At 35.8% G+C, this 25,294-nt stretch overlaps 1 protein-coding gene, 1 long non-coding RNA gene and 1 pseudogene across 6 annotated transcripts in view; 2 read left to right on the top strand and 1 right to left on the bottom strand.

The window, feature by feature from the left end:
* LOC109448703 (thioredoxin pseudogene) overlaps positions 1–11,420 on the top strand; it is a 58,535-nt pseudogene extending 47,115 nt beyond the window's left edge. Inside the window, exon 2 of the transcript XR_016018676.1 lies at positions 10,815–11,420. The product of XR_016018676.1 is annotated as a thioredoxin pseudogene (transcript). The remainder of the gene's footprint in view (positions 1–10,814) is intronic.
* Positions 1–25,294, top strand: part of CDKAL1 (CDKAL1 threonylcarbamoyladenosine tRNA methylthiotransferase) — a 616,068-nt gene that overhangs the window by 71,085 nt on the left and 519,689 nt on the right. The gene's annotated exons all lie outside the window — the stretch shown is intronic.
* The window catches only part of LOC141572138 (uncharacterized), an 87,023-nt gene that overhangs the window by 21,266 nt on the left and 40,463 nt on the right, over positions 1–25,294 (bottom strand). The window lies entirely within an intron of this gene.

The raw sequence follows: 25,294 nt of genomic DNA, 5'->3' as shown, positions 1-25,294 counted from the left end.
ATTACATCAGCCCAAAAGGGCAGAATGATTAATGACTCAGATCTTTCAAGAATAAAGGTTTGGATCACTCTGCCAGGAAGAGAACCCAGAGCAGCTGAGATAGTTTAATTTTTAGAGCTTCAATTTGAGTTGTTTAAAAAAAAAAGTCTTTTCTGTCTGTGCTTAATTTTTTGAACATATGTAATATAGTTACAATAACTTTTTAGTGTTTTCGTCTGTTAATTCTAACATCTGTGTCAGTTTTGATTTACCGATTTTTCTCCTCGTGGGATTTTGTTTTCCTTAGTTTTTGCGTGCCTGGTAATTTTTTATTGGATGCTGGACATTACCAATTTTACCTTGTCAGATGCTGGATATTGTATTCCTATAAATATTTTTGTATTCCTATTCATATTCTTGAGCTTTTTTCTGGGATCCTGTTAAATTACTTAGAAAAAGTTTGATCCTTTTGAGCATGACAGAACCATGCTCAGTCAAGGGCTGCTACTGAGGCAAGACCCTTGTATGTACTTTGCCCAGTGTTCCATGAACCATGAAGTTTTCCCATCTGGCTGGAGAGAGCAGGTGTTATTCCCATCCGTAAGTGAGCTCTGGATACTTTACCTCCATTCTATTGAAGTAATTCTTTCCTACTTTGGGTCGTTTTCTCCCATGTATGGATTGCTCAAAACTCAGGTGGTTATCTGAAGAGCACCTTCCACAGATCTCTGGCATTCTCCTGCTCTGTGGCTCTTTTTTCTCTGGATCAGGTTGATCTTATCTGCTTGTCCTGCCGACTGGAGCAAACCTTGGTTTCCCCAAACTCTTTACTCTCATCTTCTGAATGCAGACTCGTCTGGACTGTCTTGGTCAACTACAATGCAGACTGGAAACTCTGTCAAGGTAATAATACTCTGAGGCAATTGTACAGCCACCTCATTTGTATCCTCTCAGGGCTTATTGTCCTTCATTGTATGATGTTCAGTGTGTTGAAAATGGTTGTTTTATATATTTTGCACTTTTTTGGTTATTTTAGATGGGAGCTTTTAGTAAAGTGTTTGAGACCATATATTCGTGTGACATTTAATAGGCTAAGATTAAACAGAAAAACATACTGATTATTTAGAAAGTTAAAAGATACCTTTTTGTATAATGCGAGCCAGTTTTTAAACATTTATAACCACTTCTTAATCATGGCAAGATATTTTGTTTTTAAGATTTGTGTCTTTTAGATTTTCTTCCTCATAAATTGTAGAGGATAGAGAGGAAGCAGATAAGATCAACCTGATTGCTTCTGCAGGTTTGTGTACACAGAGAAGCTGAATGTGTAGAATTTCAAGAAGATAATAGAGAAGTCTGGGAGTAGAGTTTGAGCACCAAAAAATCGTTTGTAAATAAATGCAGGATTAGAAAAGTGAGGATTTAAAAGAGGAGCTTTTGAAGCAGCACAGTATTCCTAAGGTCTTGTCGCGGATATATTTCTGTGTTATCTATTTATTTGAGACCTGCTTAGTGTATGTTAGAAAATTTATCAGGCTGTGTGATGTTCATAAAACGCTGCAGAAAAGTTGGATGTGAAATAGGAAAGAAAGTTAACTTCTGTGAAACTTTTCATAGAACCTATTTCAATTTATGGTGAAAATTGCAAAACTGTGTGTCTTCCACTGTTTGAAGAAGGCTTTCTGGCTCTTTGTGTGAGATTATGAAGGGGGATTTTATTTATTTGGCTGCTTTTTGCCTTACTTTATGCAAGGTGTTTTACACATGTTATCTCATCTTGTCCTCTTGACAAATCCTGTGATGTATGTGGTGTCAATCTCATTTTAAAGATGAAGATTTTGAGGTCTATAGGGTTTAGGTACCATTTCCTCCAAAATACAACCTAGCCAGACAATCAGCTCTAATGAGTCTTTTGGAGCAAAAATTAATTACGGTAAAATAAGACCGGGTCTTATATTAATTTTTGCTCCAAAAGATGCATTAGAGCTGATTGTCTGGCTAGGTCTTATTTTCGGGGAAATATGGTAGTTTACTTAAGGTCACTGCTAGTAAGTAAGCAGGGATTGTACCTGGAACTTTGACTCGTAAGCATGTATTCTTTGTATCTCGTCACACACATAGGTTGTGGGTTTATAGTTGCCTTCTCTGAAGATAATAGACAAAGATTTCTTTCCTTGGCTAACGAGCAAAAACGGAAGAACTGAAAGCAGTTCTTAGTTTATCATTTTTTTCTGGTCACCACATTAACAGAAAAAGGGAAGTAAAGACTGAGTAGCCCGTCCAACTGAGGTTTTGTGTTTTCCCTATTATTCTGACTAACATAGTTTTTGTTGAAATGCCCACACTTATTTTGTTGAAATGGCCATACGTGTTTTTAATAAAATTGTTACATATTTTTAAATGCATATTTTAATCAGTTAATTATGCATTCTTGTTAAATGAGCCATAGACTTAGATTTTTATATCAGATGGCACTTAGAGTCATAATGTTAGTATTACAGAAGATACAAAGAATCCCTTTCCCAAATAAACTAAATCTGATCCTGAAGCACAATTTAACACTATACAAGCAGAGTTATTAGGAGAGGGGGTAATGGCTACAGATATTTTGCCGTTTTTTCTGGGGTGAAAGGGTGGTTGTAAGAACAGGGTAAAGTTGAACACATTCAGTGGCTGTATTTTTTTTTTTTTTTTTTGGTTTAAGCCTGTTGTATTATTAAGAATGTTAAAAAAAAGAATATTAAAAAATGGTATATTGAGATAGTTCTTACTAGATAGCTTGTAGTACTTTAGATCTGAGTTTGTTCCGTTGTTCCAGAAGTAAATTAACATATGTACGAGCTCATATAGTAGATTCTAAGATTCATCATTGAACACAGACGTTTACTGAGCAAAGAAGTTTAGTGTACATCATAGAAACAATATTATTATTTGGGTAATGTCTAAAACCTGTGGCCAAAGTTGACAAAGTTCTTGAATTAATAAAAACAATTTTCATTGCTTGTGAGAGTGAAGTTGGCGCTTTGCACACCTTGATTTTCTTGGTATACTCTGTATACTTTAGGAAATTGAAAATGTTAAGAAACTGAAGATCTACTTTTTAGGTTTGTTCCTGGTCCCAGGTTAGTGTCAGTTCATATAACTGCATTGTACTATGTTCTCCTCTATCCAAAAACAAACAAGTAAATAAATCCAGTGTGTTCTATCCTTGGTATGAACACTATTTTGTTCCTGGCATATGGTTAGTCATTAGTTATATTTAATAATATACCTTCCTCATTTAATGGCACCATCTGTTAAAACTATGACTGATACCAGTAGAGAGGAAGCCAGTTATTTTTTAGTTTGTGAGCATAGAGTAAACGAGAATGTGTCTGAAGTTGCCTGCAGTCAAGTACTTTACAACTGGTTTAGTCAAACAATTGAAGCTAGTGCTACCTTGGGAAACTAGATCAGGAAAGAGCATGATAATGCTTGTTTAGCGTCTTTATCTACTCTTAGCAAGGATAATGTGTTATAAAAAATAAATAACATAATATAGTTATTCAGAAACATTTGCATGATATGCTTTGTTTTTAATGCTATCAAACGGCTGGTGTTTGTGTGTGATTTGCAGTTGTAGCCAGCATGATGAGAGTTGGAAAAGGTGTTTTCAAAATGGTTTACCAGAATGATTTTTTTATAGACTTTTGAATTTGAGACAATTTTGTACAATAAAATAAATCTTAAAATCATTGGACTTTTATAATTGATTTCTTTTCATGTCTATGACTTTATGTTGTGAAATAGTTTCGTATTGCATTTATGGGATTATAGCAGAATTGCTGGTGGTGATGGGGGCCACTGGTTTGTTCATCACAGCCCTGTGTGTGTGTGTGTGTGTGTGTGTGTGTGTGTGTTAATATTTTTGACTTTGAAAATGACATATGGTTGGGTTTTGGTTTGGTTTCCTCTTCACCCGCCCTTCTTGCCCAAACTCATTATAGGACCAATAACTGATATTCAGGTCAGGCTTTTCCTTCCCTCTCTTTTGCCCTCCTTTTTTCAATTTCTACCTTCTGTGTGTAAATCTTACCCAGATGATGAAAACAAAAATTAATACAATATAAAAGATAGAGAAATACGGCAACAGATTCAACTTTGGCTTAGCATCTGTCTTGAATAGTTTTATCAGAAAAGGTCTGTGGTAGTAATTCCTCTGCCCTTGAGTGACTGAAAAATGTTTCATACTTGTTGGAAAGGGTGTCAGTTTTAAGATTGACTATAATTTCCCCAGATCTTTGAGGCATTCTTTCCTTTTAGAATTCAGGCTAACAGAGAAGAGGTCTGATGTCGATCTGTTTTTTTCTCTCTGTAGGTATCTTTTTTTATTTTTCCTTTTTAGAAAACCTTATCGTTAGCCTCAGCCTGAAATATCAGAAGGGTATTTCCAGGTGTGCATGATTTTTCAGTTATTACACTTAGCACTCAATGGATTAGCAGTCAGAAGGCTCATGTCTAAGCTCTAGGAAGTTTTTTATTTTGTTCTTTATTTCCATACCTTTATTTTCTTTATCTTCTCTTTTTCTGGCAATCTTGTTATATGTGGTACCTTTGTGGACTAGTCCTCTATGCCTTTTAACTTTCCTCTCATATTTTCTAGTTGTCTTTTTGCTTTACTTTCTGGAATTCCCTTGACAATAGTACACTAAAATATACATAGTAGCAGTTAATTTTAGTGCATGTTTAAAAATCCATATATGCATTAACTGTATACCTGAAGAAATCTGTATTCAGCATTCCATATTTTCATGCAGACTGTTAACATATTCTTGAATTTATATGTATATGTTAATTTTATAAGCTAGGATGATAACCATCAGTAATTTATGTGCTTATCTGTCTTGCCTCTGGAATTTTGCCACATTTATTTGCTGTAAATTACTTTCTTTTACCCTTTTGCTTTTGTTGCTTCCTTTGGGGCCAGAGAAATGAGTCAGTTCACATCTACCCACCCTGACATAATTTTCTTTTAGTTGTGACTATGTCATCAACTTCCTTTAGTGCAGAGAAGTATTGTAGACAAACTTTGCATTGTTTCTTAGTAATATAGACTAGTAAATGTAATGGACAGTTGGTTGTGCTGCCTCACTGGATGCAGGAGATATTCAGATGGTCTCAGTGAGAGAAAATGAGAGATTAAAAGTTATTTTAACATGATAATACGTTTCAGGAGGCTAACTCTTTTATTCGTATATTTTGGATAGTGGAGGCTTTCTCTGTGACCAAGGACCAACACATTTGTTACGTATTTCAGTTCAAAATGAGTAGTTTATGTAACCAAGACTCTGGTGTTTACTCTTTCTGTAATGCTTTTGGATCAAGCTAAGAATATTAAAAACATTTTTTTAATGGATTATTTATTCACATGGTACAAAATTCAAAAGAAACAAAGGATATAGAGTAATAAGACTCCATCCGCCTCAGCTGCTGTCTTTCTGAAGAAACCTAGTACTACAATTACTCTTTCTCTCTATAAAAGATAGGGATTTATAGGAATATATGTACTGCACAATCACACACACACACACACACACACACACACACACACACACTTTTTTTTTTTTTTCCTCCTCCTGCTACATTAAGGCTAGCATACAATACATATGGTTTGCACCTTTTTAATTTGGCAATATGATTTGGTGATCATTTTCTACCAGTTCATTACAAGTGTCCTTAGTCTATATTTTGAAGTAGTCTTGTGTTCTGTTGTGTGGGTATAGGATAATTTATTTAACCAGACCCTTTCTTCTAGACATTCATGTTGTTTCTGTTGTCTTTTGCTATTACCAACAATGCTACAGGGATACCCACACCCGTGTTTGTGTTTCATTTTGAACATGTGTCAATATATCTGTAGAATGAAGACATGACCATCATTATTGATTACAAGGTGTATAGATTTATAGTATTGATAGATATTGCCAAGTTGCTTTCCATAGAGACTAGTCATTGATACACCTGGCAACAATGGATGAGCTTGCTAGCTTCCCCAGAGCCTTGCCAACATAGTATATTGTCTGCTGTTTTGATCTTTGCTAATCTGATGAATGTAAAATTGTATTTCAGTGTCTTTTAATTTGCATTTCTTAGAAGAGCTATTTTTATTTTCTTTTTTGTGACCTATCCATATCCCTGTACCATTTTTCTGTTGGATGATAACTTACTAATTTGTAGGTACTCTCTATCTGGGAAAGTAACCCTTTGTGATATGATTTCCAGATTATCCCTTCTTTGTTGTATTTGTTGTCTATGGTTGATTTTGTCATGAAGAAAGTAATTTTTTTTATACATTTAAACTCTATCAGTGTTTTCTTTTACTGTAAAATGATGACTAGAATTCCTTGTTTCTGCTGTTGCTTTCATGGTTTGATTTTCTTACGTTTAAATCTTTGAGCTAGGTGGAATTGAGTTACGTGTGACGTATGCATCCAGCTCTTCCCCTTTCCCAGAAGACTGACTAGCTCTCCTAACACCATTTATTGAGTCATTTATCATTTCTCCTCTAATTTGAAATGCCGCCTTTACCTAGTACACTAAATTCTTATATACAGTTGTATTCTTGTTTTTCACATTTAAGTTATGTTTGTTTAATATGAAAAAGTTCAAATATACACTCAAGTAGAAGGAATAGTTCAATGAACCTTCTGTACCTATCAACAGCTTCAGTAGTTAAGATTTATGTCTTTCCTTTTCTGTTTTTGCTGAAGAATTTTAAAGCAATCCCAGATACTGTGTCATTTGACCTTTATATAATTTCTGCATGAGCTTTAAAAATATGTATATCTTTAAAGATAAGTTAAATATTTGACTGTTTAGTCCAAATTCCAGAGAAAAAAAAATTGCAGCTAACATTTGGTATCTCTGTTCTTACTAGTAGTTGCTTCACAGGGTGATACCGTGTTAGCCCTTTGGTTGTAACGTTGTGTTAGCATGAAGCTTTCTCTCTGCACTTGCTTTTAGGAGAGGCCTGCCTCTGTGTACCGGACGTATTGGAATGTTTTATTAGTGTAGAGAAGTTCAGGTGATTTCACTAGTGGGCCACATAATGAGCAGTCTGTGTGTAGGCTGTATGAATGAAAAAATTGTAAGCAGTGGTTAAACAGCTAAATGTGTGGATGGGAGCAGGGAAGTGATATACAAATTATAGCTTAATCTGTTTTTGACGGTGTATAGAAAGCTTAATGTTAGAAATTGATAACATTTTGATCAAATTCATGACTGCATTCTTGAGATTATGTCTTGTTTGATTCTAGAATTGTACCACTAAAATTAGTGCTCAGTTTCAGATTTGTCAGTTTCATGTGAGGAAAGACTCGTATACTTCCATAATGCCATATACTTCCATGATGCCGGGTGGGTACAAACATTTTACATAATTATAAATTTCAGTTTAGGTTATTGTATTTGACAATCACATTCAATGGCTAGTATGTTGCCTTTCAGTTTAATCTTAAAACTGAGCTAATCTTAAAACTGAGCTGGTTCTTGATAATTCAGTTATATCCTCAGATTTGTTTTCCAAAAGCAGCGTCAGAAACTTAAAACATGGCTCACATTCTTACACATCTATACAACTCTTGAAAATGAGAAATGATTTTCACCAAATATCCCTGCTGTTCATGAGGATTCGCCCAAAACCTTGCAATGATATAAAATGAATACCGACTTTAGTTATTTGCACAATTCATATATCCAGTTTGGCTAGGAATTCTTCCTTTTTTGAACAATTCCACAGTTTCTCGATTTTTCGCCAGTCTGTGTGTTTATATGACTTGTTACAATCTGTTATTGTCTAGTGAGTCCCATAGATGTTTGACAGGTTAGGTTCTTCCAAGCCCAGCAACTCCAAGAAGTAATCGGAGGAGGCATTTTTTTATTTATCTCACTGGCTTTTACTGCATAGTCATTTGATCAAATTAAAAGTCTTCATATTCTGCCTCAGCTTTTAAATATCCCCCTAACTGCTCTGTGTGTTCAGCTGACTTGGAAAGGTTACAGCACAGCACGGTCTCTTAATGAGTGATTTAGTGGAAAGCTAGTCACACCTCCCTTTGATTTGACTAAACTGTTAGAATCTTCTTTTCTTCCTTGTGTTCAATATAAACAAATTACCTACAGCAAATATAATCCGTTTTTCCATGTTAGAATTTCTCAGTTTACTTGCGGTAGGCTTTCAGCCCAGTTATTAGTTCATACATGTTGGCTTAATTGGTAAAACAAATTTGGGCTGGAAATCTTATTTTCCACATATATAAAACCATAGTTTATATTTGAGGAAAAAATTTTTTACTGTTTCCCTCCAATAGACTGAGATGGTTTTACCTCAGTCTATTGGAGGGAAATAGTAAAATCTGAAATAGTATTAACCAGGCAGTGTGTATTTAACAAGATAGCTAAAAGATTTTCTATTTTTATAAATTTAACATCCTTTCAGGACTAGTAAATTTAGATTTACTGAAATAATTATTAGTCCAGGTTCTTAAGGATTTTTTAAAGAATTTAAATATTTGTACTGCTTGTTACGCTTCTACAGTGTGCTGGATCTGTCCTAGTAGCAACTTCGTACATATCGGCTTTAATCTTGGCAACAAATCTACAAAGTAAATATTCTCCCCAAATCATAGATGAGGAAATGGCGCTCTAGAAGTTAAATATCTTGGCTAATGTAACACGGCCAGTATGTGATGGAGATTTGAAGCTACGTTTCTGAATATAAAACTCTTTCTTATTTTTCAACATTTGATGGTTTCTATTGATGAGAATGACTAATGAAGATGAGAAAGGTACCACACTTATACTTACTGTGTCTAAATTCCCTGCCTATCTAACACCTCCTTTTTGGAGGAAGGGAACTTTAGACTTTATAATACATAATTTTTTTCCCCTTAATGGGCTTTTTTTTTTGGATAGTTTTAGACTTAAAGAAAAATTGAGCAGATGGTACAGAGAGTTCCTACATATGCCTCCATTCCCCTACGTCTTCCCCTACTATTAACATCTTACGTTAGTATGATATATTCATTACAATTAATGAGCCAATATTGGTATGTTATTATTAACTAAAGTCCATAGTGTATTCAGATTTCCTTTGTTTTTACCTAATACCCATTTTCCATTTCAGTATGCCATCTAGGATATTACATTACGTACATTTACTTGTCATGCCTCCTTAGGCTCCTCTTGCTGTGATAGTTTCTCAGACTTTCCTTTTTTTTTTAATGATCTTGACAGTTTTAAGGGCTCCTGGTAATATTAATATATTGTAGGATGTTTCTTCATTGGAATTTGTGTGGTATTTTTCTCATGATTAGACTGAGATTATGGATTTTTGGGAGGAAGACCACAGAAGTAAAGTGCCGTTTTCATATCATCATATCATATATCATATCATATCATATCATATATCATAAACATGATTTATGACTGTCGACCTTGATCAGCTGCTCAAAATAGTGTTTGTCAGCTTTCTCCACTGTAATAATTACTGCCTCCACCTTTCTTTACTGAGTTCTTTTGAAGGAAGTCACTGTGTGCAACCCACCTGAAGAAGTGGGGAGTTGTATTACCCTCCTTTAGAGTTGAGTAGCTACATAATTCATTTGGAATTTTCTGCATAGATTTGTCTCTTCTCCCTCATTTATTAATTTATTCAATCATTTATTTATATCATCAGGGATGCATATTTTGTACTTTAGATTATAGTCCAATATAGCTTTATTTATTTTGTTACTTAAATTGTTCTAGCTTTGGCCTTTGGGAGGCACAGTTGCTCCTGTGTCCCTTTGACATACTCCCATCAGTTTTTTATTTTTCTCAGTTTTTGGGCACTTTCTGGCACTTCAAGGTGCCACTTTAGGCTCATTTATATATTTTCTGCCCCATTCCTAGAATCAACTGTTTCTCCAAGGAGCCTTGGTTTCTTTTTTTGGAAAAAGGTATTAGAAACCAAGATTTGGTTGCTCCGTGTGCTTATTGCTACTGTTTGTTATTTATTTTAGACCATCTCAGATGGCAGATCAAGGAAATATGTATGTGTATACTAGCTTGTGTATATACACATATGTATAAATATTTCTACGTTAAGTTAAACGTGAGTTCTTACCTATGTCTCCAACTCTAATTGATTAAAATTTCTTATTTTTTAAGTGATTTAAAAAAAAATTTTTATTGGGTAACTGTGATTTTTCCAGGACCCATCAGATCCAAGTCAAGTTGTTGTCCCTCCATCTAGTTGTCGAGGGCACAGCTCAGCTCGAGGTCCAGTTGCTGTTTTCAATCTAGTTGCAGGGGGTGCAGCCCACCACCCCTTGTGGGAATTGAACCGGCAACCTTGTTGTTAAGAGCACACGCTCTAACCAACTGAGCCATCTGGCTGCCCACCGGCAGCTCTGCTCAATTTGTTGTTTTCAATCTACTTGTGGAGGGTGCAGCTCGCTGGCCTTTTTGGGAATTGAACCGGCAACCTTGTTAAGAGCACATGCTCTAACTAACTGAGCTAACTGGCTGCCCCTATTTTTCAGTTTTTTTAAAAAACATTTTCCAAGTTTATGGCAGTTTCATCCTGTCCCATAACAGACCCTTTTCTGATGTTTAGTTTTGGTTCTATATTTAGACTCAATATGGACTCAATGTTCACTCCCAGTTGTTTCATGTAAGGACTTCTCCATAGCTGAATCATTTTCATTCTTTGATGGATTATCTCGTTTTTTATGCTCAGGTCTTCCCCTTACCCCATTGTTCGTGGATACTATATTTTCTAAGTATTTACTCATACGTTTGAAATTTTTTTTTAGTAAGAATTGCGGCCTAAACTCCATCCGCATTTTGCATCCATCTGTTCCTACGATATCTTGTCAGACCTCAGCTGTCAAAATGGTGAAGCAGATTGAGAGTAAGTGTGCTTCTGAGGAAGCCTTGAACGCTGCAGGAGATAAACTTGTGGTAGTTGACTTCTCAGCCACGTGTGTGGGCCTTACTAAATGGTAAAGCCTTTGTTTCATTCCCTCTCTGAAAAGTTTTCCAGCATGGTGTTCCTTGAAGTAGATGTGGACGACTGTCAGGATGTTGCTTCAGAGTGTGGAGTCAAATGCATGCCGCCCTTCCCGTTTTTAAAAAATGGACAAAAGATGGTTGAATTTTATGGAGCTAATGAAGAAAAACTTGAATCTGCAATCAATGAATTAATCTAATCATGTTTTCTGAAAACAACCAGCCATCGGCTCTTTAAAACTTGTAATTTTTTTTATTTATGAAAAGGAAAGATCAAGTAGAAAGATTCTACTCAACTGCCATCTGATTATAAATGAGAATAAAATATTCTACCACGTGAAAAACTGTCTGGTGTCTTTGAATAGCTTTCACAATAAATGAAATGTGGCTGTTAGATGATTGAAAAAAGATTGGGTCCTGAGAAGGAGATGTTTGAGCATTTTATCCATTCACTTTTTAATTCTTATAGTATTGGTTTTTGATTTTGGATGAATAATATTGGCAATGGGAGTGGAGGTAGTGGGTTGATGATTGAAATATTTTGTTTTCAGTTTTGTTTACTCTGCTTCCAGATGATAATTTTAAAAAGTCTATATACATTGTTTGGCTCCTTCTCAGGTTAGAACACTTGTGGTGTTTTTCTTTGCTAATTTTATTTATTTTGTTGAGTTCATTGGGATTTCAAAAAGATAGTTTCAGTGATACTGTATTATTCCGCTATCTTTTACCTTGACCAGTAGATTTTTCTCCCAAACCTTTTCCCTCTCTACCTTATTGCTTCCTTAAATTTACTGTTTACATTTATGTACAATTGTAATATATAATTGTTATCTTAGCTGTTTTTTAATACAACTCTCATTTTGTACATGGAGACTTAATTAGAATTAGCTATCATTTGCATTAGAAACTGACACACTGATTTTATTTTATTTTTTTTTAACTAATCTGAAACAAAAAGGAGACTTGCATTTGCCAGGCTCTTTTTCAATAAAATGTTTTTGTGCCTAAGCATATTTTTGAGACTAATTATACTGTTTTTGTATGGATTTTGGGGGAATAAAAATGTATATTAAGGATATTTTGTTGGATAGTGAGGCAATGAAATATAAGTCTGTTATTTCCAGGGCAAAGCAAGCATAACTTCCCTTAAAATAAATTGCTGTAGTCTCATTTCATTGTTCCAGAAAGCCTATTTTTTTTTTTTTTGTAACAAACAGAAAATAGTTTAAAGTTATAGTGAAATATATACCCTTATTTGAGAAGAATGGCAATTTTTGAAACATCTTAAGATAATCAGTAGATAAACTAACTTTGTAAATAAAGAAAGCAAACTAGTAAGTTTATGTAGTGATCCATTTGGGACATGGGGAGTGAGGTATGATATAATAATATAATATGGCCTGCCAGCTTACTTTATAGCACTTAAGTTATTTAGTGTAGTCAAGATTTTAAGATGGTATCCTGTGCAGTATACTTTCTCAACCTTAGTGGGAAAGGGAAATTGCTATGTTGTATTCAAATGTTGTTAAAATTTAATCTTATTGCTATGGTTTACAGGAGGAGTATACTGGTTCAAAAATTTTTTATGTTGTGCAAGATGCTTGCTATATATGTTTTACAAGAAAATTAGGGTGGAGGTTCGTTATTTAGTAGGGGAGGTTTTGTTGGTTTCTAAGCCATGGTGCCTGACATAAAGAAAAATAGTGCTATGCAATACACCCTTATTTTATTATGATATATTTTGATGTGCTTTTAAATATATTTGATTAAGGTTGCAGAGTCTAGAGCAAGATTGCTAAACTCAAATCCCTGTTTTACCATTTGGTAATGCATGACCTTGGCCAAGTTACTTACAACATCGGTGCAACAAGTTCATGAATTTAATTGTCAGACAGAATACATATTGCACTGTGTATTCACCACCCAAAGTCAGAGCTCCTTCCGTCACCATATTATTTGATCCCCTTTACGCTTTTCTACCTCTCCTTCTCTCCCCTTTCTAAACTATTGTCTATGTCTATCAGTTTTTGTCTTGTTTGTTGCTTTCAGTTTTATATCCCACATATGAGTGAAATCGTATGGTTCTTGATTTTTTCTGTCTGACTTACTTCACTTAGCATGATAATGTCAAAATCCACCCATGTTGTCGCAAATGGCAATATGTCATCTTTTCTTATGACTGAGTAATATTCCATCGTGTATATATACCACAATTTCTTTATCCAATCATCTATCAAAGGACACTTTGGTTGTTTCCATGTCTTGGCCACCGTCAATAGCGCTGCAGTGAACATAGGGGTACATATATCTTTATGGACAAATGTTTTCAAATTTTGTGGGTAGATACCCAGAACAGGGTATAGGCTCATATGATAATTCTATTCTTAATATTTTGAGGAAATTCCATACTATTTTTCATAGTGGCTGGACCAGTTTATGTTCCCACTATCAGTGTATAAGGGTTCCTTACCCCCCACACAACCTCTACAACACTTGTTATTTACTTTTCTTGTTGATGCAGCATTCTGACAGGTGTGAGGCGGTATCTCTTTGTAGTTTTTATTTGCATTTCCCTAATAGTTAGTGAAGTTGAGCTTCTTTTCATATATCTGTTGGCCATTTGTATGTCTTGTTGGGAGAAGTGTCTGTTCATGTCCTCTGCCCATTTTTAAATTTGGATTTTTTTGTTTGTTGTTGAGTTGTACGAGTTCTTTATGTATTTTGGATATTAGCTCCTTATTGGAGGTGTTGTTTGCAAATATCTTCCATTTGGTTTGTTGCCTCTTTGTTTCGCTGATGATTTCTTTTGCCGTGCAGAAACTTTTTAGTTTGATATAGTCCCATTCATTTATTTCTGTTTTTATTTCCCTTGTCTTTGAGGTCAAATTAATAAAATCCTCTCTGAGACCAAAGTCCATAATTTATATCTATGTTTCTTTCTATGCAGTTTATTGTTTCAGGTCTTATGTTGAGGTCTTCGATCCATTTTAAATTAATTTTGGTTTATGGTGACAGATAGCAGTCTGGTTACATTCTTTTGCATGTGGCTTTCCAATATTCCCAGCACCATTTATTGAAGAGAGACTTCCCTCTCCCCCCCATTGTATGTTTTTGGCTTCTTTGTTGAAAATTATTTTCTCAATACATGTGGGTTTATTTCTGGGTTCTCAATTCTGTTCCCTTGGTCTGTGTGTCTGTTTTTCTGCCAATACCATGCAATTTTGATTATTGTTGTTTTGTAAATTTAAAGTCAGGGAGTTTGATACCTCCAACTTTGTTCTTTTTTCTCAGGATTGGTTTGGCTATTCGAGGTCTTTTGTGATTCCATACAAATCTGATGAGTTTTTGTTCTATTTTTTTTTAAAAAATACCATTGGGATTTTTATCGGGATTGCATTAAATCTGTATATTGTTTTGTATGGTCATTTTTACTATATTGATTTTTCTAATCCATGAACATGGAATATCTTTCCATTTCTTTGTGTCTTCTTCAGTTTCTTTTAATAATCTGTTAACAGATTTCAGTGTATAGGTCCTTCACATCCTTTGTTAAGTTTCTTCCTATGTGTTTTATTATTTTGTTGCAATTGGAAAACGAACTTTTTTCATTAATTTTTTTGAAATTTCATTGTTAGTATATAGGGATGCAATGGATTTTTGTACATTGATTTTTGTATCCTGCAACTTTACTGTATTTGTTTATTGTTTCTTAGTTTTTTGGTGGAGTCTTTAGGATTTTCTCTATAAAGAATCATGTCTTCTGCAAAAAGTGACAATTTGATTTCTTCATTCCCAATTTGAATGCCTTTTTGTAGGGACGGAGTCCTAGAGAGCAGTTTCCAGGCTTTCGGCCTCACGTGGAAAGATGCTGGCTCGGGTAGTAGATAGCCGTCAACAGTAATCAGATAGCCATCAGCTGTAACTAATTGTCCATCAGTTGTAACTGGTTAGCCATTAGCCACTAATATAAGTGCCGTGGCTATGCTGGCAAGGTGGTTGGCAGAGCAGCTCACGGTGGATAGCGGGTCGTGTGGCTCCTGCTTCCTGTATCTCCAACCCAGCCGCCAGCGAGACTATAGTGGTATGAACCCCCATCCATGGCTCCGTGGGTGTTCCTTTTTGGCTTCACCATATTCCGTGTCCGCCCACCGAGAGTGGGACCCGAGACCATGCATGACACTTTTATTTCTTTGTCTTGCCTGATTGCTATAGCTAGGAAGGACTGGCAATATTATGTTGAATAACAGTGGTGAGAGGGGGCATCCTTATCTTGTTCCTGATCTCAGGGAAAAAGTTTTTCACCATTAAGTATGATAAAAGCTGAGGGTTTGTCATAAATGGCCTGTATTATGTTGAGGTACTTTCCTTCTCTACGCATTTTATTAAGTGTTTTAATTATAGGTGGATGCTGTATCTTGTCAAATACTTTTTCTGCATCTATTGATAAGATCATATGATTTTTATCCTTTTGTTTATGTATCACATTGATCAATTTGCATATGTTGATCTCCTTTTGTTTGTCTGTTTTTGCTAAGAACTTTTCCTTCCTTCTGAAGATGCTGTTTGTTATCCTCTGACTCAGAGAAGTCCAGGCTGATAATAGGGTGTCCACCTCCTCCTACATCCTGTATATACTATATGAAAGTCTTGCTTTCGATGTAATTAGATCTTTACTTCTTTTTGCCTTAATGCTCTTTTAACTTGGCACCACCTCGAGCCCACAAACTCATATGAAACTGGGCTATGATTTCCCAGATTAGATCTAAGTGTTAGAATTAATTTAAAAACATCCATTTCTACAAATGGAATAGTAGGGAAAAATGAGACATGGAAATTTGAGAAATATTTCAAATTTTAGGATTACTTAGTATTAAATTTTTTACATAAGCTTCTATATGTAATTCTGCACTATATTTCTGTCGAGTATATGGAAGCCAATTTTTTGTTTGTCTTATTCAGTTTATTGTATTTACATGAACAACATGTGTTAGAACAGGTTATATAATAGAAATAGTTTCTCTGTTGTAATGATTTTGTTGAAACAAAGTTCTGTCTCTAATGCTTCTATGCTATTTGGCATAGATCTTATATGATTATGTTTTATAAAATATCTCACGTCTGTTCATTTGTTTTCTGAGTAGTAACATGATTTCCAAGAATACTTAGCACACTTAATTCAAAACGACAATATTTGCCTTTGCTCTGGTTGCCGTAAGATAAAACTCTAAAGTATTCTGGATAAAGATATTACAGAAACTTAATTCTCAGGAAAAATTATTTTATTTCTATTGGAGTTTTTGTAAGAGTTAAACCATAGATGTGACTTGTGTCTGTTTTTGTAACTGTATGTAGAAACAGTTACATATTCTAGTCCACTTCAGCAAACTACTTTTGACTATACTGTAAAACCCTTAAATTATTTACATTAGCTCTCTTGTGTATCAAATATAAAAAAGGCTATTAGAGTAAATTTTTTAGGTGAATTAAGTTAAAGTGTCCAGTCAGTATACATCCATTTTGCCTTTTCTGCATTGGTTAGTTTCCCAAGAATTCCAGTGATGTGTATATTAGTCTAGAAATTTTCACACAGTTCTCACAAGGGAAATATGTGAAAGTCATTAAATTAATTAAAAGTTTAAATTTTTTTTGACTTATGACAAATTCCTGAAAATTAGGGCTTTTTAATGAGTCAAGTTATATAGGTAGTGTGTAAAAGTCAATATATTGCTGTAAGGTACAGTTTAATAAGCATTTAGACATATTTGGCTGAAGTACGTTCTTTGTGTTTTAAGCCTCTTAAGTGATTTGTGATATTTAGATCTATTTTCCCAGCGGTATTAGGTAGAAGTGAGGCATTGCAGTCAGTGAATTGCTTCTGGGTAGAGTGTAATATAAACAGATTTTGCTGTAGTTAAGATTATAAAATATCATCAAAGAGAATGTGGACTGTTATGTTAAAAAAATTAAGTCAGATTCTATACAATTGTAATTGGGAAACTCTACATCCCTTTGACTAATTTTAGCTTATCAGCCTTTCTTCCTGGCTTAGGCTGAAAACAATAGCCTGCCTTAGTTGTGTTCCCTTTCCCCAGTCATTAAAGTCTGATTTAGGATCTATGTTTTCTTTGCTGCTCCTACTTTGGGCAGAGTGGGGCTTGAGGATGTGGATTGAGTATACTTTTCTTCCTACTTCTTTTATTTTGTAATTTTTTACTATTTTTTTTTTCCCCTCCTAGACTCACGGATTTACAGTGGTCTCATTCAGAGCCCACTTCCTTTAGTTTTTCTTTTTCCTGATGGCCTGTGTCATATGCCAAATCTAGCTTCATTGTCTTATAATTGTTGGTGTTGGGAGAGGTCATTTCCCATCTGCCTCATTTTCCAAATAAGTTTCCTGCTAGAAAGTAAGCTGGTTGGAAGCAGAGGCCTTCGGTAAATCTTGATCACTTTCTGTTTTTGCAGCACCTAGAAGAGTGCCTAACACATACATAGTAGGCATTTAAAAGTACACGTTGAATGAGAGAAAAGAAGTGAGGTCCAAAGAGGCTAAGGGAAATAATACATGGGAATGTATTTTATAACATACAGTATCAAATTAATATTTGTTGTGAAAGTGCTCTAAAAGGCTTATTTAGAAAGGTCAGTTATTTGTTATTAGTATTAATGCAATAGTAAATCATTATTCTTATTTAAAAATGAATTATTAGGTAACATATCCTGTGTTTAGTTAGGGATGCTTTTCATTGTATGTGAAAGAACACCTAATCAATAGTGGTTTTAAACTAATGAGGATTTACTTTCCTTACAGAAGAAAAAGTTTGGAGATAGGCATCCGCCCTAAGACATTGGCTTAGCAGCTCAACAATGTAGGGCCACTGTCCTGAAATTTTCTTGGCATTTCCTTCACGGTGGCAACCGGTTGCTCTTGCTTTAAGGCATCACCTTTCTGTTTGAGGCACCACAAAGGGGCATGAATCGACAGCAGCATCTCTTTCTCAGGAAATGAAAAGCCTTCCTGGAACACCTCTCTTCCCTTTCCTGGAAGCCTCGCAACACAGCAGACTTCCCCTTACCGGTCACACCGCAGCTAACTGGAAGGGAGGCTGTGAATGTGTGAGTTAGGTGCTCCAGCCAATGGGAGAGGTGGGGGAAGGGAGAAGGAGTTTGGGAATAAGTATGGGGTTTGCTAGCCAGCAGTATCTGCAAAATATATCATTTTGGCTCGCCAAAATCCAAATATATGCTTCTTTTTATGGATACATTTTACAGGGACTGTAGTCACCACCTCTCCGAGAGAGGTGGTACCTTTTCTCACTCACGACTGCCTTGACCTCGGAGTCTACGATACCTGCTTCATGTACAGCTTTCTACATCATGTCTGGTGGTAGCTTGTCCTCTGGGGACCTACTGTCCCAGTATACCCAGCAAGCTACAGTAGATAAAGGAATAAGATGACTATAATAAATCCTCTGACTTAGAAAGGGAGAATTGGAACTCAAAATATTTTGTCACTGGTCCTCAAACATACCAGACACGGGCAAATCTGAATATTGAAGACTTCCTGTTCTGGCAGTGGATTAAATGCCTTAGTTAACTGATCTACTGTCCTTGTTCATGTTCCCTGGAAGGCTTTCCTTTCTCCATCAAGTCTTGATTTCTATAGCTATATAAGAAAGCTTGGAATCAGGTAGACTGATTCCGCCCACTTTATAAATTTTGGAATAGGTTTGTCTCTGTCTACCAAAAACCATGCTGGGGTTTTGATAGGAATTGTGTTAAACTTATAAGCCAGTTTCGGGGAGAACTGACATCTATACGATGGAGTGTTCCAATCCATGAATGTGCTAAGTCTTTCCAATGATTTGGTCTTTAATTTCTTTCAACAAAATTTTATAATTTCCAGCATACAGATTTGGTCCATATTTTGTTCGATTTATCCCTAAGTATTTAATTTTCTTTGGCACAGTTGTAAGTGGTATTGCTTTCTTGATTTCAATTTTACTTACTAATTGTTAGTATATACAAATATAATTGATTTTTGTTTGTTGATTTTATATTCTGCTACTTTGCAGAACACACTAGTTCTAGGAGCTTTTTGTTTTTTGTTTATTTCAATTACAGTTGGACATTCAATATTATATTAGTTTCAGGTGTGCAGCATAGTGGTTACACATTTATATAATTCCCCAATTAGTACCCATCTGGAACTATATATAGTTTTTACAATATTACTGACTATATTCCCAATGCTGTACTTCACATCCCTGTGACTATTTCATTACTACCATTTTGTACTTGTTAATCCCTTCCCCTTTTTCACCCAGCCTCCTAAACTCCCTCCCATCTAGTAACCGTCGGTTTTTTTCTCTGTATCTATGAGTTTGTGTCTGTTTTGTTTGTTCATTTATTTTACTCTTTAGATTCTACATATAGGTAAGGTCATATGGTATTTGTCTTTCTCAGTCTGACTTATTTCACTTAGCCTAATATCCTCTAGGTCCATCCATGTTGTTGCTAATGGTAAGATTTCATTCTTTTTCGATGGCTGAGTAATATTCCATTGTATATATGTGCCACATTTTTATCCAATTTGTCTGTTGATGGGTGCTTATGTTGCTTCCATGTCTTGGCTATTGTAAACAATGCAGCCTCGAAATAGGGGTGCATATATCTTTTCAAATTAGTGTTTTGGATTTCTTCAAATAAATACCCAAAAGTAGGATTGCTAGGTCATAAGGTAGTTCTGTTTTTAATTTTTTGAGGAACCTCCAAACTGTTTTCCATAGTGGCTGCACCAATTTGCAGTCCCACCACAGTGCACAAGGGTTCCCTTTTCTCCACATCCGTGCCAACACTTGTTTGTTGATTTATTGATGATGGCCATTCTGACAGGTGATAGGTGATATCTTATTGTTGTTTTAATTTTTATTTTTCTGATGATTAGTGATGTTGTGCATTTTTTATATGTCTCTTGGTCATTAGACATTTGGAGAAATGTCTATTCAGATCTTCCGCTCAGTTTTTAAATTGGATTGTTAGTTTTTTTGGTGTTGAGTTGCATGAGTTCTTTATAATTTTGGATATTAACCCTTTATTGGATGTATCATTGGTGAGTATCTTCTCCTATTTAGTAGGTGGTCTTTTCATTTTTTTGGTGGTTTTTCTACAAGCTTTTTGTAAATTCCTTGGTATTTTCTACATACATATTCATTTCATCTTCAAAAAAGAGATAGTTTTATTCCTTTCTTTCTGCTTTGTATGCATCTTATATTCTTTTCTTCCTTCATTATGCTGTCTAGACCTTCCTGTACTGTGTTGATATGACAGGTAAGATGGGTCATCCTTGCCTGGTTCCTGATCTTAAGCGGGAAATAATTCCATCTTTCACTGTTAAGTATGATGTTAGCTATAGGATTCTGGTAGATGCTCTTTATGTGTTTGAGGAAAATACTGTCTATTCCTAGTTTTCTGAGTGTTTTTATCATGACTAGGTATTGGATGCATTATACAAATTTAAAAATACTGAGACAGGGAAACTGGACTATTTTTGAATTGGAAATAGGGTAGTATGTGAATAATAGAATGTAAAGTCTGAATGTTATGTAATACATACAATACTTAAGCACCAAGTACATTATCTGGCTCTCAATCAACTTCACTTATTTCTCCATATGTAGGGAAAGATTTATGAATGTAATTATATGTGAATTTTTTTCTCTCTTTGACTTTTAAAATAAATGCTCCTTTAATATAAACATTTTTAAAAAGCCCCACTTAGTCAATATCTTTATTGGTCTTGCTCCTGCCATTGTTCCCATAAAACTGACCTTTAATTTCCTATCAGGGCAAAAATACCTCCATGTGGATAGAGTCATGGTCCATGTTTTACGGTGCCTTTCATTCCCTTGTAAGGTTTTTGTGGCAGCTATATATTCTTACATCGTTGAGCAGCCTGCCTCTCCACTCTCCTCAAAACGTATAAAAAAGAAGAAAAAGGTGTTTACAGAAAAGTTGCAAGAGCAGTATAGAAAATGTCTGTCTAAGCCATTTGATAGTAAGCTGTTCATTTGATGCCTCATCACCCCCACATACTTGTTTGTTTCCTGTAAAGTTCTGCTCCAAAACTAAAACATAGCCTTCAAAACCAGGGAACTAACATTTAGAGATCAATACCCCCTAATCCTTAGACCTCGTTCATGGTGTTCCGCACATAATGCCTTTTATAGCAAGAAGATCCATTTTGGGATCACATCTTGCTTTGAGTTATCATGTCTCTTTAAGACTCTTTTGCTCTGGACCAGTTTCTCTCTCTTTCCTTCCTTTTTTATCTTTGACACTTTTGAGGAGTGCAGGCCAGTTATTTGAATGATTGACCCTCGATTTGTGTTTGTCTGATGTTTCTCATGAGTAAGTTCAAATTAAGCGTCTTTGGCTGGAATATCTACACAGGTAATGCTGTTTTCCTTTGAGTGCATCCTATCAAGTGTCACCTGACTTTGATTTGTCCCATTATTGGTGATGTTAACTTTCACCTTCACCCTCTTCTTGTGCACTGATACCCCGTACCTGTCACCCTCCCATGCAGATGCCTTCCTCAGCCTGCTTGTGCTCTGACACCGTCTCCCCCTTGGGTGGGCTCTGCCACCCACCATGCCACAGCACGCTGTTCCTTGTTCAGCCCCACCCGACGGCTTTGTACTGAAAGGTGTGGATAGGTAGGGAGGGGAGCAGCAATCCGGTGTTCTCTTAGTTGTTACATGCTCCTTCAGTCCCTGTTGTTTGCTGTCTCTCTCACCTAGTCTTTCCACTTCATAGCTCTTTTCATGAGTGGAGATAATTTATAACATTCTCAAAGTAAAATTTAGTTTTCATAGAGAAAAACAGATGACTATAAGCTGTGAATGAATGTGCAGGCTTAGTTGTTTTGGGCACTATGAAAGAAATAGTCCCTGTACATGTTTGTAAGGATAACCCACATCCCAGCACCTAACCTCAAAGGGGAAGGGGATAGTGCAGATTCAGAGAGCCTCAGCTCAGCCTTTAGAGCCAAAGACTGATCCTGCCCTTGCTTTGGGATTTCCAGTTTAGGCTGGCTCTTTGCAAGTCATGTCATCTTTCTTTCCCTGTTTCCTCATCCACGAGATGGGAATTGTAATACCTACCTTATGGGGCTCTTGGGGAGCTCAGATGAGATCATATATTTGAAAATGCTTTGCAAGTGGTAAAATGCTATGCAAATGTGGTTTTTTATTTCTAATTTATTGCATAGTCAAATTGAAATCTCTGGGAAATTAAGTCAAGCATTTTAATTGCACTTGTGACTTCTAGGCAAATGCCCTCTGATTCATAAGGTAGAGAAGAGGTCAGCATAGTTTTACTTTTCACTGCCACTTTAAGACCATTGTTCTGTCACCATTCCTCAGGCAAACTCCTTGTTGAAGTCCTGCCCACCCATTACACCTCGGACATATTTCCATCTTCTGATGTACAGTAGTCTCACGCGAGTGCCTGCTGTCTGTCATCTTTGGTGAGAATCAGCACCACTGACCTTTGAGTTCTTTCATGCACTTCACCATTGCTTGTGGCACAGTTCTGCCTGCGTACGTCACTGGATAGGTATCTTAAAGTGAACATGTCTAATGCTGAAGTTACACTCCTCTCCTCTGCCTGGCCCCCGTCCTAGTGCTTCCATTTATGTTACTGGTGTCACTCTTTGAATTAGCCTTCTAGGTCAGAAAGCTTTAATTCTCCCTGCTGTCATTTCTCATATCTTGTCCGTAATTAATTTCTTTCGTTTTTGCAAACATTTCTTTTCCACTTGAGCCTTCATTGCCCCTTAATTAAGAGCCTACTTCTGGCCCCTCTTATCTAATCTCTATTCAAATAGCCTTCTTCAAGGCCAGTGGTAGAAACTTGGCTTGCCAGGTCCAAGCCTGGACCTCTGTTGAATAATTGGATGCAGAAGACCCTTGGAGCCTAAACCAGCTCTGAGCAGCCAGCCCTTCCAGAAGAGCCAGTCAGATGAGACAGACATGTCCCCAGAGGCCTGGAAGAACTTCCAGATGGTAGGGATCAGGCTTGGGGAAGAAAGATCCCTCCCTCTTGTCAGGTAGGCCCAGACTCATGTGAGAAAGCCTCTGGGATCTCGGAAGACTTGATCTCTAGAACATAAGTGGCAGTATCTAAATATAGCTACTGTTAGCATTTTGGTACATTTCCTTCTAATCTATTTTTAATGATAGAGTTCTGCTTTTTCCCTTTTAATTTTTTATGATTATCACTATATGTATAAACTACATAATGTCTGTTAAATGAAAGCATCTTTCCATGATATTTCTGTAAATACATTTTTTTTTTATTAGTGCACAGTGTTCTATAGAATGAAAGATTGCTGCTATCTTTGTTCCTGTTAGAACAAGAAGATCCCCTGGGAGAAATACCAGATTCTCTGTCAGAGTTTGACCCCAGCTTCTGCTGAAAGCGTTTCTCTGTGTTAACTTTTGATTACTGACAAGACCTTATCTGTTTGCCTCCTCGTTCGGTCTGGGTGCTTACTCATTAACATGTCGTTCTTGATCTTTGCTGCTTTGTTTATTTATGTTTGCTGTCTGTTCCTTTCCTCTCCTCTCTCTCTCCTTCCCTCCCTCCCTGCCATCCATCCATCCACCCACCCACCCACCCACCCACCCACCCACCTACAATAAGCATATTCTTTTTTAAGTCCTGAGCTCCGCTCTGGGATTTGAAGATGAATAGTCCTTTGAGGGACTCCTACTACAGGGGGGACATGTTTATGGATCTTGGTCAGGATGTACCGCAAGCTCATCTGTGATCACAGAGGAAGCAGTGTCCTGCTCTTTCTGAAGAACGATGGTACAGAAGGCTTCCTAGGGGAGGTGTCATGTAACCGAGCTGAGAATGATGAGTAGGAGTTTGATAGGGCAGATGAGTGGAAGAGACATTCAGGCAGAGGGTACCAAAATGAGTGGTGATGGGATGGCTTAAGCTTGTCTCTAATTTGTTGTTGTTGTTGTTTTGTTTTTTTAAATGCTTTATTGAGATAATTCTCATACTATACTCCATTTAAAGTACAATTCAGTAGCTTTTAGTATATTCATAGTTTTGCATCCATCACCACAGTCAATTTAAAACACTTCATTACCTCAAATAGAATTTCTACATCCTTGAGCTGTTATCCCTCAGCACTGCCAGCTTTCCAGCCCTAGGCAATCACCAATCTACTTTCCGCTTCTTTGGACATTTCATTTAAGTGGAATCACACATGTGTTGCATTGTGACTGACTTCTTTCATTTAGCATGTTTTCAAGGTCTATCCATGTTGTAACATGTATCAGTACTTCATTTCTTTTTATTGCCTAATAATATTCCATTGTATGGATATGCCATATTTTATTTATCCATTCATCAGTTGATGGGCATTTGGGTTTTTCCCACTTTTTGGCTATTAGGAATAATGCAGCTATGAACATTGATGTGGAAGTTTTCGTTTGAACATACATTTTTATTTTTCTGGGGTATATATCCAGGAGAAGAATTGCTGGATCATAAGTGAACTCTTTACTTAACAATTTGAGGAACTGCCAGACTATTTTCCAAATCAGCTATACTATTTTACATTCACATCACCAGTTTTTCCGTATCCTCACCAACACTTGTTATTATTATATTTTTATTTTTTTATTCTAGCCGTCCTAGTAGATGTGAAGTGGTATCTCATTATAGTTTTGATTTGCATTTCCTGATGGCTGTTTATGTTGAGCATCTTTTCATGTGGTTTTGGGTTATTTATATGTCTTTAGAGAAATGTCTATTCAGATCTCTTTTGCCCATCTTTCATTGGATTATTTGTCATTTTATTATTGAGTTGTAATAGTTCTTTAAGTTGTCGCTAGGTTTTTGAATTAAAATTAAGACTAGAATACATTATTTTTGACTTTATAACTAGAAAATGAATTAAGTAATCAAAATAAAATTGGAATCACCTAAAAGAAATAAAATTTAAATCTGAAAAGTAGATTTGGAGTTAGGGGATATTAATATTAATTTTAAAAGGTGGTAACATGAATACATTCTACAAGTCCAATTCTAGTTAAATGATCTTAGTCATTTTATTAAGATAATTCTCCCTTTTTATGTACAGTGGTGTCAGATAATTAAATATTCATTTCTCTCTTCAATAAGTCCCTAGCTACTGTGACAAATGAGTAAGGTTTTCTGATAGTTCTTCTTTCCCAAATAGTTCTCTAAGGCACTATTGTTCCTT

This window comes from Rhinolophus sinicus, chromosome 14, assembly GCF_057876585.1.
Source record: "Rhinolophus sinicus isolate RSI-liver-muscle chromosome 14, RSI-T2T, whole genome shotgun sequence".
In the NCBI taxonomy this organism is placed as follows: Eukaryota; Metazoa; Chordata; class Mammalia; order Chiroptera; family Rhinolophidae; genus Rhinolophus; species Rhinolophus sinicus.
This window is presented reverse-complemented; position numbering and strand designations above follow the sequence as displayed.